Here is a 14613-nt window from a genome sequence, read left to right as displayed (position 1 = left end):
TTGGCCAGATTAACTAGAAACAGAAAAGTCAAATTTCTAATAACCTCAATCAGAAACAATAAAGGGGAAATAACAAGAGATGCTGCAGAGATACAAGAGATCATCTCCGAATACTACAAGAAACTCTTATGCCCAGAAATTTGACAATGTGGAGGAAATGCATCAATACCTGGAATCGCACCCTCTCTCTAGACTTAATCAAGAAGAAGTAAATGTCTCCACAGACTGCAAAACTGAGATCAAAGAAACAATAGAAAAATATCTCAACAACAAATAAAAACCCTGGTCCAGATGGCTTCACACCAGAATGCTATCGAACCTTCAAAAAAAAGCTTATACCCATACTGCAGAAATTATTCCAAAAATTAGGAAGGAAAGAATCTTCCCAAACATGTTCTATGAAGCAAACATAACCCTGATACCAAAACCAGAAAAAGACAAGGAGAATTTCAGACCAATTTCACTAATGAATATAGATGCAAATATTCTCAATAAAATCTTAGCCAATAGATTACAGCTACACATTAAAAAAATCATCCATCACAATCAAGTAGGTTTCATCCCAGGAATGCAAGGCTGGTTTAATGTACACAAGTCCATAAATGTAATTCAGCATATCAACAGAAACAAAGACAAAGACCATATGATCCTCTCAATAGATGCAGAAAAAGCATTCAATAAAATCCAATACCCCTTTCTAATTAGAATACTTAAGAATTTAGGTAAGGCAGCACATTTCTGAATCTTATTGAAGCCATCTATGACAAACTCACAGCTAATATTATACTGAATGGAGTAAAACTAAAAGCTTTTCCACTTAGAACTGGAACCAGACAAAGTTGTCCTCTATCACCACTACTATTCAACATAGTGCTAGAAGTTCTAGCCAATACAATCAGGCAAGAGAAGGAAATAAAGGACATCCAAATGTGTGCAGAGGAAGTTAAACTCTTACTTCTTGGTAACAATATGATTTTATACTTAGAGAACCCAAAGACTCAACCACAAAACCCTTGGAAGTCTTCAAAAAATACAGCAATGTCTCAGGACATAAAATCACTGTCCACCAATCAGTAGCCTTTGTATATGCCAATAACAGCCAAGATGACAAGCTAATCAAGGACACGATTCTCTTCACAGTAGCTTTGAAAAAAAAATGAAGTACTTAGGAATATATCTAACAAAAGAGAGGAAGAACCTCTACAAAGAAAATTACAAAACCTTAAGAAAAGAAATATCAGGGCGGCGCCTGTGGCTCAAAGGAGTCGGGCACCAACCCCATACCCTGGAGGTGGTGGTTTCAAACCCAGCCCCAGCCAAAATAAATAAATAAATTAATTAATTAATGTAAAAAAAAGAAAGAAAGAAAAAGAAAAGAAATAGCAAAAGATATAAGCAAATGGAAGAACGTACTGTGCTTGTGGCTGGGAAGTATCAACATTGTGAAAATGTCAATACTACCCAAAGCAATCTAGGATTCAATGCAATCCTCATTAAATTACCATCACCATACTTTCAAGATTTGGAGAAAATAATTCTTCATTTTATATGTAATAAGAAGAAACCCTGTATAGCCAAGGCAATTCTTCATAATAAAAACAAAGCCAGGGGTATCATCCTACCAGACTTTTAGGTATACTACAAGACCATAGTGATCAAAACAGCATGATATTGACACAAAAACAGAGACATTGACATTTGGAACCAAATAGAAAACGATGAAATAAAATTAACCTCTTACAGCCACCTGATCTTTGATAAACCAAACAAGAAAATAAACAGGGTAAAAGAATCCCTATTTAAAAAGTGGTGTTGGGAGAATTGGACCTGCACCTCTCACCACTTAAGAAAATTGATTCAAGATAGATAAAAGTTTTAAATCTAACATGAAACTATAAAAATCCTTGAAGAAAGTGTGGGGAAAACACTTGAAGATATCAGCCTAGGGAAAGATTTTCTGAAGAAGACTTCCATGGCAATTGCAACAAAAACAAAAATAAACAAATGGGACTTAATTAAACTGAAAAGCTTCTGTACAGGTAAGGGAACAACAACCAAAGCAAACAGATAATCTTCAAAATGAGAAAAGATATTTGCATGTTATGAATAATATGCAAAAGCTTGATAACTAGGATCTATAGAGAACTCAAATTAATCAACAAAAAAAGACCAAACAATCCCATATGTCACTGGGCAAGAGAGATGAATAGAACTTTCTCTAAAGAATATAGGCAAATGGCAAAAAAAATGCTCATCATCCCTAATCATCAGAGAAATGCAAATCAAAACTACCCTGAGTTATCACCTAACGCCAGTGAGAATGGCCCATATCACAAAGTCTCAAAACTATAGATGCTGGCATAGAGGTGGTGAGAAGGGAACACTTTTACACTGCTGGTGGGACTGCAAACTAATACAACCCTTTTAGAAGGAAGTAGGGAGAATCCTCAAGGAACTCAAATTAGATATTCCATTTGATCCTACAATCCCATTATTAGGCATCTACCCAGAAGAAAAAAAATAATTTTATCATAAAGACATTTGCACTACTGTTTATTGCAGCTCAATTTATAATCACCAAAATGTGGAAAAGCCTAAAGGCCCACCAACCCAGGAATGGATTAACAACCTGTGGTATATATATATATACATGGAATATATTTATTCAGCCACTAAAAATGGAGACTTTACATCTTTTGTATTAACCTGGATGGAAGTGAAACACATTATTCTTAGTGAAGCATTACGAGAATGGAGAAGCAAGAATCTAATGTAGTCTATTCTAATATGAAGGCAGTAGTTGAGCTAAAAGAGGTGGAAGAATAATGAGCAAGTGGAGAGAGGGGGATGGGGTCACAGTGTGTGGCACACTTCTTGGAAGCAGGATACAATTATAAGAGGGACTTTATCTAACAAATGCGATCAGTGTAACCTAATGCTTCATACCCTCATTGTATCCCAAACAAGAAAAATATAATAACAATAAAGAGAGGAATTTCTCACATACCTGTGTGTGAACCTAAATTCTTTTATGCCAACTCATTAAATAAATTGGAAGTCCTCAGGTTGAGTTTCTGCATTATTTACTTTTTGCACTGAGCTGCTGGTTTTACTGCCCCTTGATGTGACCAGGAAGAACAGATCTTTAATGCACAGAGACAGCGATCAGTGATGCCGTGCACGTTCCTACCAGCTGCATAGGACAATGCCATCAAGGTCAATAATACAGATCCCATGTGTGTCTTTGGGGGTGTTTAACATGCTTGTAAGTCCGAGGGCAAATTTATGATATAGAATCTTCCCAGAATAAATGATACTTTCTCACATCCATGCCTGTAAAGATTTACTACAACCATCTTCTAACTCCAAATCCAAAGAATCAAGAAAATTGAGGCCTACCTCTTTGCCTTTTAAATTAAAATCTGCAAAGAAAGTTTCAAGATGAGAAAAGACATAAAACTATATCAATATATAAAATATAAAACAAGGAAAATGTTACAATATTAATAAAACACTCTTGGTGTGGAAGAAAGCAGCCTCCTTATTCTAACACACCTTTCTCACCCCTTACTAAAAAGAAAGAAAGTAAAACTGTACTTTTGAGCCAGACCAGTGAATAATGGAAGAACCCTCAAAATAATTTTATACGGATAGCTCCATGGTGCAAAACAACACTCTGAACCATCTAGATGGGGTGTGATTATAATGTGCCCAAAGAAGAAAGCACTCACTACCGGTCATGCTCAGCACACAGTTTGCAGAACATCTCTTGAGCAGGGAGAGGTCAGAAGGTCACAATGATAAATAATTTGACTTATGGCATGAGCTGTGTAGGTCTCCCTTAGTGAAGATCTGTTGGGTTGTAGAAGCCTAGTCAAAGAGTTACTATGATCGGGATTTAGGCCAGTTTTGTATCAGTTGCCTGTTACTTATAGTCAACATCCATTCTAACTGGTTGGTGCCTGTGCCTTTCCAGCTTTTCATGCTATACCTACCAGAGCAGTCACACAGAACCCAGCTCTGGAAATACAAATTTAAAGGGAAGAAGAAAGTAGAGAGCAGCTTCCCTGATCTCTCTGTCAGTTTCCCTTTCTCACCAATGGGATCTTTACAGCATAGGCAGAGATGCCTGTGAGAAGTTGTGCGCTGGCAGTGGAGGTACTAATAGGTTATAAGGCCAATTTCAGAGAAGCATGGCTTGAACATAGACTTTGTAATAGAGAAGGCAGATTATTTCAGGGAAAAGAAAAGGTAAGACTTGAGAGATATGGCAGAGAAAATATTGGCAAAATTTTGTAACAGATGAGAATCCCATTTTTGAAAAAGAATAGCCATTAGTTAAAATCTACAAAGAAAAGTTTCAAGATGAGAAAATGAAAAATGGTTAGGCTGGTGTAACAGCCGTTATTAGTATGGACATTTCCTGGGCCCTGTTCTAGAAGCTCAAAAATCAGAATTGTGGATGGGGAGGAGAAGAAAATATAGGGAATCTTCATTTTTACCTAATTTCTCAAAGTATTCTTGAAGAACGAAAAAAGGAAAAGAATGATGTGCCCAGTCTTTATTCTAGGTAAGTTCAGAGTCAGGAAATTCCAAGAGGAAGTCCCTGAGTACATTTGGAAAGATAGGGTTCCCAGGGGGCAGAAAGTTAGACCTGCCCTTAGGGTCTGGAATGGATCTGAATTTTTTGATTAAATGTAGGCATGTAATGGCAGTTAGAGGGAGAAGCTGTTTGTTCATATATTCTACATCCAAACACCTTTCTATTTTAGAATAACCCTTATAGGTGACGATTTTGGTGGGAGCAAGGCTCCACTCCTCACTATGAGAGACATGAAGCCAGTTATTCCTTCTCCATACCCTCTAGGGATGAGTCTGTGGTGCATATCAAGGCTAGTTCAATCAGATGTTCCCACTCAGGGCTCTAGGTGTTAAAAGAAAGACTCAAAGATGAACAAAGAGTTGAGAGATGACTTGTGGCAACAGTCACTCTAGCGTCAAGGTGCTTGGGATAATGTCCTACTTAGATGGTCTATTTCCCTATAAAACATTGATAAGAGATGTCGAAAAGAATATGCACAAAAGTGAAAAGATAGTATGTCATGTTCACAGATCGAAAGAATCAATATTGTTAAAATGGGCCAGGCGTAGTGGCTCATGCCTGTAATCCTAGCACTCTGGGAGACTGAGGTGGGTAGATTGACTGACCTCAGGTACAAGACCAGCCTAAGCCAGAGTGAGACCTAATCTCTAAAAGTATCCAGATGTTATGATGGATGCCTGTAGTCCAAGCTACTCAGGAGTATGAGGCAAGAGAATTACTTGAGCCCAAGAGTTTGAGGTTGCTGTGAGCTATGATGCCACAGTACTCTATTGGGGGTGACAAAGTGAGACTCTGTCTCAAAACAAAAAAATATTGTTAAAATGTTCATACAACCCAAAATAATCTACAGATTCAATTCAACCTCCATCAAAGTACCAATGACAGTTTTTCACAGAAATAGAAAAAATAATCTTAAAATTCATCTGGAGACCCAGAATAGCCCAAAGCATCCTGAGCAAAAAGAACAAACCTGAAGGAATCAAATTACCTGACTTCAAATTACATGATGGAGCTATAATAACTAAAATAGCATGGTATTAGCATAAAAACAGACATATAGACCAATGCAGCATATTAGGGATCCCAGAAATAAATCCACACATCTATAGAGAACTTATCTTCAACAAAGTTACCAAAAACCTACAGTGGGGAAAGGACAGTCTCTTCAAAAAAATGGTGCTGGGAAAATTGAATATTCATATGCAGAAGAATGAAATTAGACCCTTATCTCTTGCCCTATATGAGGATTGAATCAAAATGGATAATACCCCAAACTATGAAATTACTAAAAGAAAACATTGGGGACATTGTTTGGGGCAAGGCCTTCTTGAGTAATAACCTCAAAGCATAGGCAACCAAAACCAAATTGGACAAATGGGATCATATCAAGCTAAAACACTTTTGTACTACAAAGGAAACAATCAAAAAAGTGAAGGGACAACCCACAGAATGGGAGAAAGTACAAGCTACCCATCTGACAGATTAATAACTAGAATATATAAGCAGATCCCATAATTGGATAGAAAAAAAATCAAATAATCTGATTTAAAAAATTAGAAAAAAATCTAAATAAACATTTCTCAAAAGAAGACATGCAAATGGCTAACAGATATATGTAATTATGCTCAACATCATTAGTCATCAGAGAAATGCAAATAAAACCACAATGAGATATCGTCTCACCCCAGTTAAAATGCTTTTAATGAATTCTGGGGAGAATGTGGAGAAAGGGAAACTCTCACATACTGTTGGTGGGAATGTAAATTAGTACAACCACTGTGGAGAACAGCATGGAGGTTCCTCAAAAAACTGAAAATAGAACTACCATATAAGCCAGGAATCTCACTGCTGGATATGTATCCAGAGGATGGTAAATAAGTATATCAAAGATATTTTTGCACTCCCCTGTTTATTGCAGCATTGTTCACAATAGCGAAGATTTGGAATCAACCTAAGTGTTCATCAGCAGAGGAGTGAATAAAGAAATTGTGGTGCATACACAATGGAATATTACATAGCCACAAAAAGAATGAAATCCTGACATTTGCAACAACATGGATAGAGGTAGAGAACATTATGTCAAATGAAATAAGCCAAGCATAGACAGACAAATCCCTCCATGTTCTCATTCATATGTGGGAGATGAATATTAAAAACAATTTATCTTATGGAAACAGAAGGTAAGTAGAATGGTGGTTATTAGAGGGTAGGAATGGTAGCAGGGTGGTAGGATAAACCATAACTATGGTTAATGGGTACAAAAATATAGTTAGATAATTAGATGGAACAAACAATATCTGATAGCACAACAAAGTGACTGTATCAACCATAAGTTACACTTTAAAATAACTAAAAGAGTGGTTTGGGATGTTCCTAACACAAAGAAATGGTAAATGCTTGAGGTGATGAATAACCCAATTACCCTGTTTTGATTAATTCACATTGTATGCCTGTACCAAAACAATATATGTATCTTACAAAGATAAATAGCTATTATGTAGTTATAATAATTAACAATAAAAATTTTAAAAATTTAAAAATAAAATGATACCAGATAGAAATCTGAATCTATCTAAAAGAATGATGAACATTAGAAGTGGTAAATACGTAAGTAAATATAGAATACTATTTTTCATTAGTTTAAAAATACTTTTTAAAAGATAACTAACTACTGAAATAAAAATAGTAACAAGTTATTATGTTGAAGGGAAATGTTTGACCACAATACCCCAAAGTCTGGAAAGAGAGGAATAAAAACATAATGTTGTAACTATTGTAAGGTTGTTATATTTTAGTGAAGTAATATAATGCCACTTCAAGGTACATTGCAGAAAGTTAAAGGCATATTCTCTAAGTTCTAAAGCAATTACTAAAAAAAAAAAAAAAAAAAAAAAAGAGAGAGAATGTTGCAAATCAGTGGTATAGACCAAAAGCTAACAAATGAGACAAAATTGAGACATAAAAATAGTTATTTACTCAAAAAAAGGAATAAAAGAAGAAAAGAGGAACCAAGAACAGATGTTACAAATAGAAAACAAATAGTAAGATTATAAATTTATACCCAAGCATGTCACTAATATATTACATATAAATAGTCTAAATTTCCTAATCAAAAGGCAGCGGTTGTTGGTCTGCATGAAAATCAGATTGGATAAAAATCAAGGTCCAACTATATGCTGTCTACAAGAAAGCCACTTTAAATAAAAGCTTGTTTGTGCCCATCTCTGAAGGCTACATCAGCCCAAAAAGTCTGAAGCTCTAGCTCTTACTTCTCAGCTTCTGAAAAGATGTGGCCTCCAGTGACCATGGATTTTACCAAAGGGTAATGACAAGTCTCAATGTATTCTCTACAATGTATATCAACATGCCATGATTTGTTCCTAGTTTCTGGATTCTTCGGATGTCAAAATGGCCAACCAATATTTACAGGAACCATTCCAACTTTCCAGGCCTATCAAATACCCTCTTATGCAAAAGCTTATGAATTACCACAAACTGAAAACTGTGCCATGAATCTGGTAAATTTTTTGTTCTCTCTTACAACTAAAAGGCCCACATTATTAGTTCATTCATTAACTCATTCACATAATTAACACACACAGCCCAGGCACTGTGTCAGATACATGGAATAGACAGGTGAAACAAGCTGGTGTAGTTTCTGTACTCCTAGAACTTAAACTATAGTAAAAGAGACAGACTGTAAACAGATAAAAATATAATTACATGTTGTGTTAAGAGTTGTAATGGAAAAAATGAGAAAATATTAGGAGGCAGTATTAAGTAGATAATATGGCTGAAGAAGTCAATAATATTTGGGGATAACATTTAGACTAAGACCTGAACATGAACTAGTTACAAAAAGAAAAGAGTTTCCAAGCACAGGAACAGCAGATGACATGTTTTAGGTGCTTGAAGAATTAGAAGAGTCATCTGAGATGAAGTTAGAACTGTAAACTGGAGCCAGATCACACAGAATCACAGTAGGAATTCTCCATGTCCTTTGGGTAGAACAGAAAATCACTAGCACATGTATATAGAGGAGTAATGTGCATAACTTAGAACACATTGTAAGACTCTCTCTTGCACATCTGTGGAGAAGGGATTATGTGCAACAAGAGTAGAGAGAATTAGGAATATGACAGTTGGTATACAAACCCTGTAAAGGAGACAGTGGAATCAAGGGTGACTCTGGCTAGGTAGGTGATACAGGATAGGGTGGCCTGAAGGATTTACAAATTCAGGTGTGGGAATAAGGTTAAGTTTGAAAAGTTTGAGGGGTATCAGAGCTTGTCCTTGCTCATGAACCCAAAGCAACATAGAAGCTGAAGAATTGGGCCTTGGAGCAGGCTAAGGGTCTGATCAGAAATTAGATGTCCTGAGTAAAGAATGCCCATCTCATACTGTCTAGAACACACCCAAGTCCAAATATTGCTGTCCCCTCTCTGTTGTTCTGTTCTCCCTTTCTGCAGCACTGCTCTGAATGACAGCCTGAGTGAACGCCAGGGTGACCACTCAAAATCCCACCTTCCCTTCCCTCTCACTGACTTAATAACATAGGCAGCCACTCAGCCTGTAAGAGAGGGACACTCAGAAGCCCTTTGCAAAATTAAGAGTGGATCTAGTAGCCTATCCTGTTCTTTTGTTTCCTTTTAACAAACTGAATGACAGGTTTTGCAGGTCTCATTATTTCTCAGGTAATCAATCTAGTCTGCTATCGCTCATCTCTCTGCCTCACTAAACTAGCAAGCCTAGTATTTCACCATTCCCACCTCCATGCAAAGCAAGTTGCTCCTCGCTCCTAACCCACACTAGTGATCTTGCCCTTGGTTGACAAAAGCGAAGCAGACATTTAAAGACAAGGTCTGGTCATCTTCAATTCGAAAGATCTGGAATTGTCATAAGGTTAGTGAGCCTACAAATTTATTGTATCCAAAGGACAGAGAAGCCTGCTTACCATAACAAGACTTGGACACTCTATTCACCAGACCTGGGGTGGCACCTGGGTCACAAGAGACAAAGAAGGCTTCAGAGCTGGGAGGATGAGCCAATATCCTAAAAGCAGCAGCAAAACCCTGAGAACCATGCTCTGGGCAGAAGATCAAGCTCTCTTCCTGCACACTCAGGATGCCCACAGAGCCCATCCTCTTGGAAGCCACTGACCCTAGACCCAAACAGTAAAACCACCAGGACATCAAAGGAGAAAAAAAGACTTTCTTTGTGGCCACTTGCTGCCTCTCACTAAAGTTGTCCTGCTGGCCCTGTCAAGTTCATGACCCCAGAATTCCAGGTCCATCCTTAATTCTTCACTTCAGGTGTACATCTGCCCATCGGGCAGCCTGCCTATCCCTGTGAGACCAACAACCATATGGCTTCTCATGTGCCTGGGACTGGAAAAAAATATTAATGGAAATCCAAATGGAAGAAATTCTTTAAAAAGCCTTTAAGAGAGAAAAAATAGAAGCCTTATTTCAAATTTGACTTTCTAACTTTTAAAAAGACATTTAAATGAAAAGATTTTGTTCTAACAGTCGGCGAATAGTTAAATTAGTGTACTGCTGCTCAGTAAATTCTGAGGGCCCCGAAACAATACACAACTGTGCTTTTCACGGAACATTTTAAGGGAGAAACACTTGAAATTCTATATGAAGTGGAATCGGAATCATGAAGAACATACACAAAACAACACTAATGGCAAAAATGCTGTGAGGAAATACACCTAATCATTAATAACTGATACTGTTTGGTGAGAAATAATAGGTTTTCCCTTTCCTAATTGTTCCATATCTACATTATTTTTGTGACAAATTTGCATTCCTATTGAAAGACTTATTGTTTTATTTTTAAAGCAAACTATGTATTATAAATTCCTTTGCTTGCCTACCCACGCCCCTGTTAAAGAAAGATATAATTTACGCATATATTTGAAAATGACCAAAGTTATCAATGCTACTCTGTACACAAAATATTTCTGTGAATTAACTTTAACCAAGGCCAGAATGGAACTTGTAGTCAGAACACTGGGATCAACTTTTTTCCTACTTCTTAAGATAATTGTAGATTCACATACAGTTGTTACAAGAATAATAGGAAGAGATTTCACATATCCTTTCCCCTTACCCCAAAGAGTAACCATCCTGCATAACTCCAGTACAGTATCACACCAGGACACTGATTTTGACACAAAACACAGCATTACTCAGATTTCATCAGTTTTTTGTGCCTTGGCATGTAAGTACATGTATTTTGTACTATGCAATTTTCTCTGGTTTGCAGAGTCGAGGAACTACCATAGTCAGGATTCAGAACAGTTTTATCACTCTTGCTATCCTATAAAGGCACAGCTGCCTCCCTCCCCTGTTTCCTAACTCCTGGCAATGGTGATAAATTTTTGGTCAATGAACAATTGTGAACACTCCATGTGTGATTCACTATTCCAAATTTAGTGATTGATACAAATCAAATGAACAGCGTAGCCTAATGGTTAGGAGTGCACGCAAGAACCAGACTAACTGGGTTTAAGTCTTGGGTGGCTACTTTGTGACCTTTGGTGAAGCATTTCAGCTCTCCATGCCACAGTTTCTTCTTCAATAAAATGGGGCTAATAATATGTAATATTACAGATCACGGGGTCACTGGAATTCAAGGAGTTAATATTTGTAAAGCAAGTAGAAAGTTCCCAACAAAATCTGCCATCTAAGAACTCACAATTCAGGCAAGAACACATGACTTTCTAACTAGTTCAGCCTGTGTGATGTGATGTAACAAGTGCAAACGCAGCACAAGGGGCGATGACAGGAGAGAGCAGTGAATTCTGGCTGCGGATGATGGAGAAAGCCTTCCCAGGAAAGAGATTGTTTGTGTCTGGCTTTATGTGTAAGACTCTGATGGAAATAAAAGGGAAGGAAAGATGCTCCATGCTGATAAAACAGCTTGCTGTGTGGCTCTGGGACGTGAGAAGGGCACCAGCCTATTCCAAGAAAGACCTAAATAAATTAGAACAAAAGCCTGGGAGGAGCCTGTGGGAGGGGTGGTAGCCACCAAGAAGTCCCAGTGAAGGTTGGGGCCGGGTGGAGAGGTTTTTTAATGCTGCCAGGCTGTAATTAGCACTACAGCTTTACCATCCTGGACAAGGCTAGAACAGAACAGAAAGTGCCTCCAAAACCCCGGCATATTAAGAGGAGAGGATTAGAATGCATGTAAACGTGCTCTCTAAATTACAAAACACAAACAATGGTGATTTACTGTAAACAATAATAGCAGTAGTAGCAGCAACATGGTTTAAACGGTGTCATCATTCTCGTTAGAAGCACAGAATCTTGAGTGTTTGGCGAGAAGGCATAATTACTCTGATGCCTGCCAGAACCTGCCTTTGCCACACCGGGGCAGTTTCCACTTCAGCCAGGTGTTCTCAATTCTCTTCACTGGCAGCCTCAAACCATCCTTTTCCTGGGGTTTTCAAAGGAAGTCCCCCAGACAGAGACTTTGGGGGTTCCCAGGGTTTTCCCAGTCACTGGCATCACTGCCTTTGTGTGGTGGGTCCGCTGAGTTTTCCCTCATCGCCCGGCTGCTTGCTTCTTGGCTCAGGAAGTCCTGGGCCCTAAAGCCACCCATGCCTGGCCTGGCTCAGGCTTCCCTGTTGCTCCCTGCCTGGGACAGCACTCTTCTTCCTGGTTGCTTCCCAGGGACCCTGACCTCCCGTGTTTGCTGTGACTGTGACTTCCCCAACCCAGGCTTGTGCAGATTTCTGCCTATCTTTCACAATGTCATCTTGCTTCTCTGGTCCCAGGCCTTCCAGTGACCAGTTGCTGCCTACACTTGGGTGTGGCACATATTAATAGAACCAGCACAAGTCACTGTGTGTTTCTGCTTTGGAAAATGTTCTCAGTCAGCTGCCTTCCTCTGGTTACGTTTCCCATTATAGAGAGGGAGACAGAAGGACAAAGAGGGCTGACGTCACTTGCTTAACCTAATTATGTGGTCAAGTCTATATAGATTGGAAGGATTGCCTTTTTTTAGTAACCTAAAATATAAAATACTATATATAATATAAATACATTATATATTATAAAATATAATATATAATATAAAATAATATAGTAACCTATATTTTTTAGTAACATCAGACATGTTTGTTCTATTCTGTCATTCTCATATCCGTGAGAAGAGAAAGATGTTGCAATAAATGGCTCTCGCTAAGTGGGCAGTGGTTGTGGTTTACAATATGGCTCTGAAAACTGAGAAACCAAAATAAAACAAAACAAAACAAAAAAAATTTCCCTTTCCTCTAAACAAAGTTGAGTATATGAACTAGTCAAAAGACCAAGGAGAGGAAATGTAACCAAACAGGACTCAGAAAGAAAGATCCTCAAATTTCCCTGAAACAACAGCCTGTTGTCCTCCGTACAATTGAGCAGTCTCTCTCCTCAAGCAAGTATTTTAACTTCCAGGGCAAATCTTCATTCTGAAGTTGATCCGTGGCAGGTATGACTTAATAGCATGTATGGTAAACATAACACCCTCCCAACAAAACACATCAAGACATTTTCCCAAGCCCATGTACATCTTAGATAAAACACACTTGCAGCCATTAAATAAAATTCGTTTACATAAACAAAACACCCAACTATATCACTTATAAAAAAATTCTCTGATGTGTCTGGAAAAATGCCAGAATTTTCAATTCCCTAAGTCCCTAATGCAAACCTTTTTGTACAGTTAGACCCCATGGCTTTCCAAGTTCTGTGCAGGGAGCCATCAGCTCTAGGGGTGATTTGGATCTTTGCTTTTTGACTTCACCCTGGCAGAGGGCAGCCAGCCAATGAGAAGAAATACAACAGAAATGAGGTGAGGGAGGAGGGCGGTGCTTTATTTGTAACTTAATGCAGTAGGATAATGTATTAAGAACTTGTGTCCAGTTTCTCACTGCAGCAGACGCCTTAGTAAAGGACAAAAGGTCATTTCCTTTCCCCACACAGGCCCCCACTCACACTCCCAGTATAGTTTTAATTGACTTTGCTTTGAAAAATCTAAGAGTCTCTTGCACTCCGACATGTATAAAAATCACCTGTGGGGCTTGTTAAACTACTGTAGTTCTATCTGGGTCTGTCCTTGGACCTGCCCGGTAGGATTTCTTGGCTGTGGGGCATGGGAGCCTCATTTTAAACAAATTCTCTCAGAAAATTCTGATCCAGGGGGATTTAAGAAAACTCTATGAGAAACATTATGTCAAAAGAGACACAAAATAAAACCAACAGACAAACACACTGAAACACCTGAATATAGGACCAAGAGGAGCTGAAAATATAGAGGAAAGGGCCAGGCCTTGGAAGCGTCTTCTCTCAAGTTAAGGAGTTTGATCTTTATCTGGCAGTCAGGGGCCACTGTAGTTTTAAGTGGGACTGTGCCATGGTGAACTTTGCAGCTCATAGCTCACGTATCATCCTTTTCAAGAAACCTCCATCTTAAACCAGAAGAAGTTCCTGCCCTTTCCTGCCTGTATTAGCCTGTGCATAGTTCTAACTCTCCACCGACCACATCATATTGACATGATACATTTGATTGTGTTATTGTTCTGTCAATCGCAAATTAGCTTCTATGGGCAAAGAAGTGATTTATCCGCAGTGCCTGGCATACAATAGGTGTACTATAAATGTTAAATCAAGCAGACAATTTCCATTTACCAAATAGGATTGATTCTTCACATGGAAAGCAACTTCAATGCCCCCCTCACCTTGCTCACATGGCCTAGAATGCTTCATTCCTTCTTTTTTTCTTTTTCTTTGTTTTTTTAGAGACAGGGTCTCACTCTACTGCCTAGGTTGGAGTGCAGTGGCATTATCTTACCTCACTGCAGCCTCAAGCCATCTTCCTACCTCAGCCTCCTTAGAAGCTGAGTCTACAGGTGCTCACTGCCATGCCTGGCTAATTTTTATATTTTTATTTATTGTGGAGTTCAAGGTCTTGCTATGTTGCCTAGGCTAGTCTTGAACTCCTGGCCCCAACTGATCCTT

Source organism: Nycticebus coucang, chromosome 11 (assembly GCF_027406575.1).
Source record: "Nycticebus coucang isolate mNycCou1 chromosome 11, mNycCou1.pri, whole genome shotgun sequence".
In the NCBI taxonomy this organism is placed as follows: Eukaryota; Metazoa; Chordata; class Mammalia; order Primates; family Lorisidae; genus Nycticebus; species Nycticebus coucang.
The sequence above is the reverse complement of the archived record's forward strand: the minus strand, read 5'-3'. Positions refer to the sequence as shown.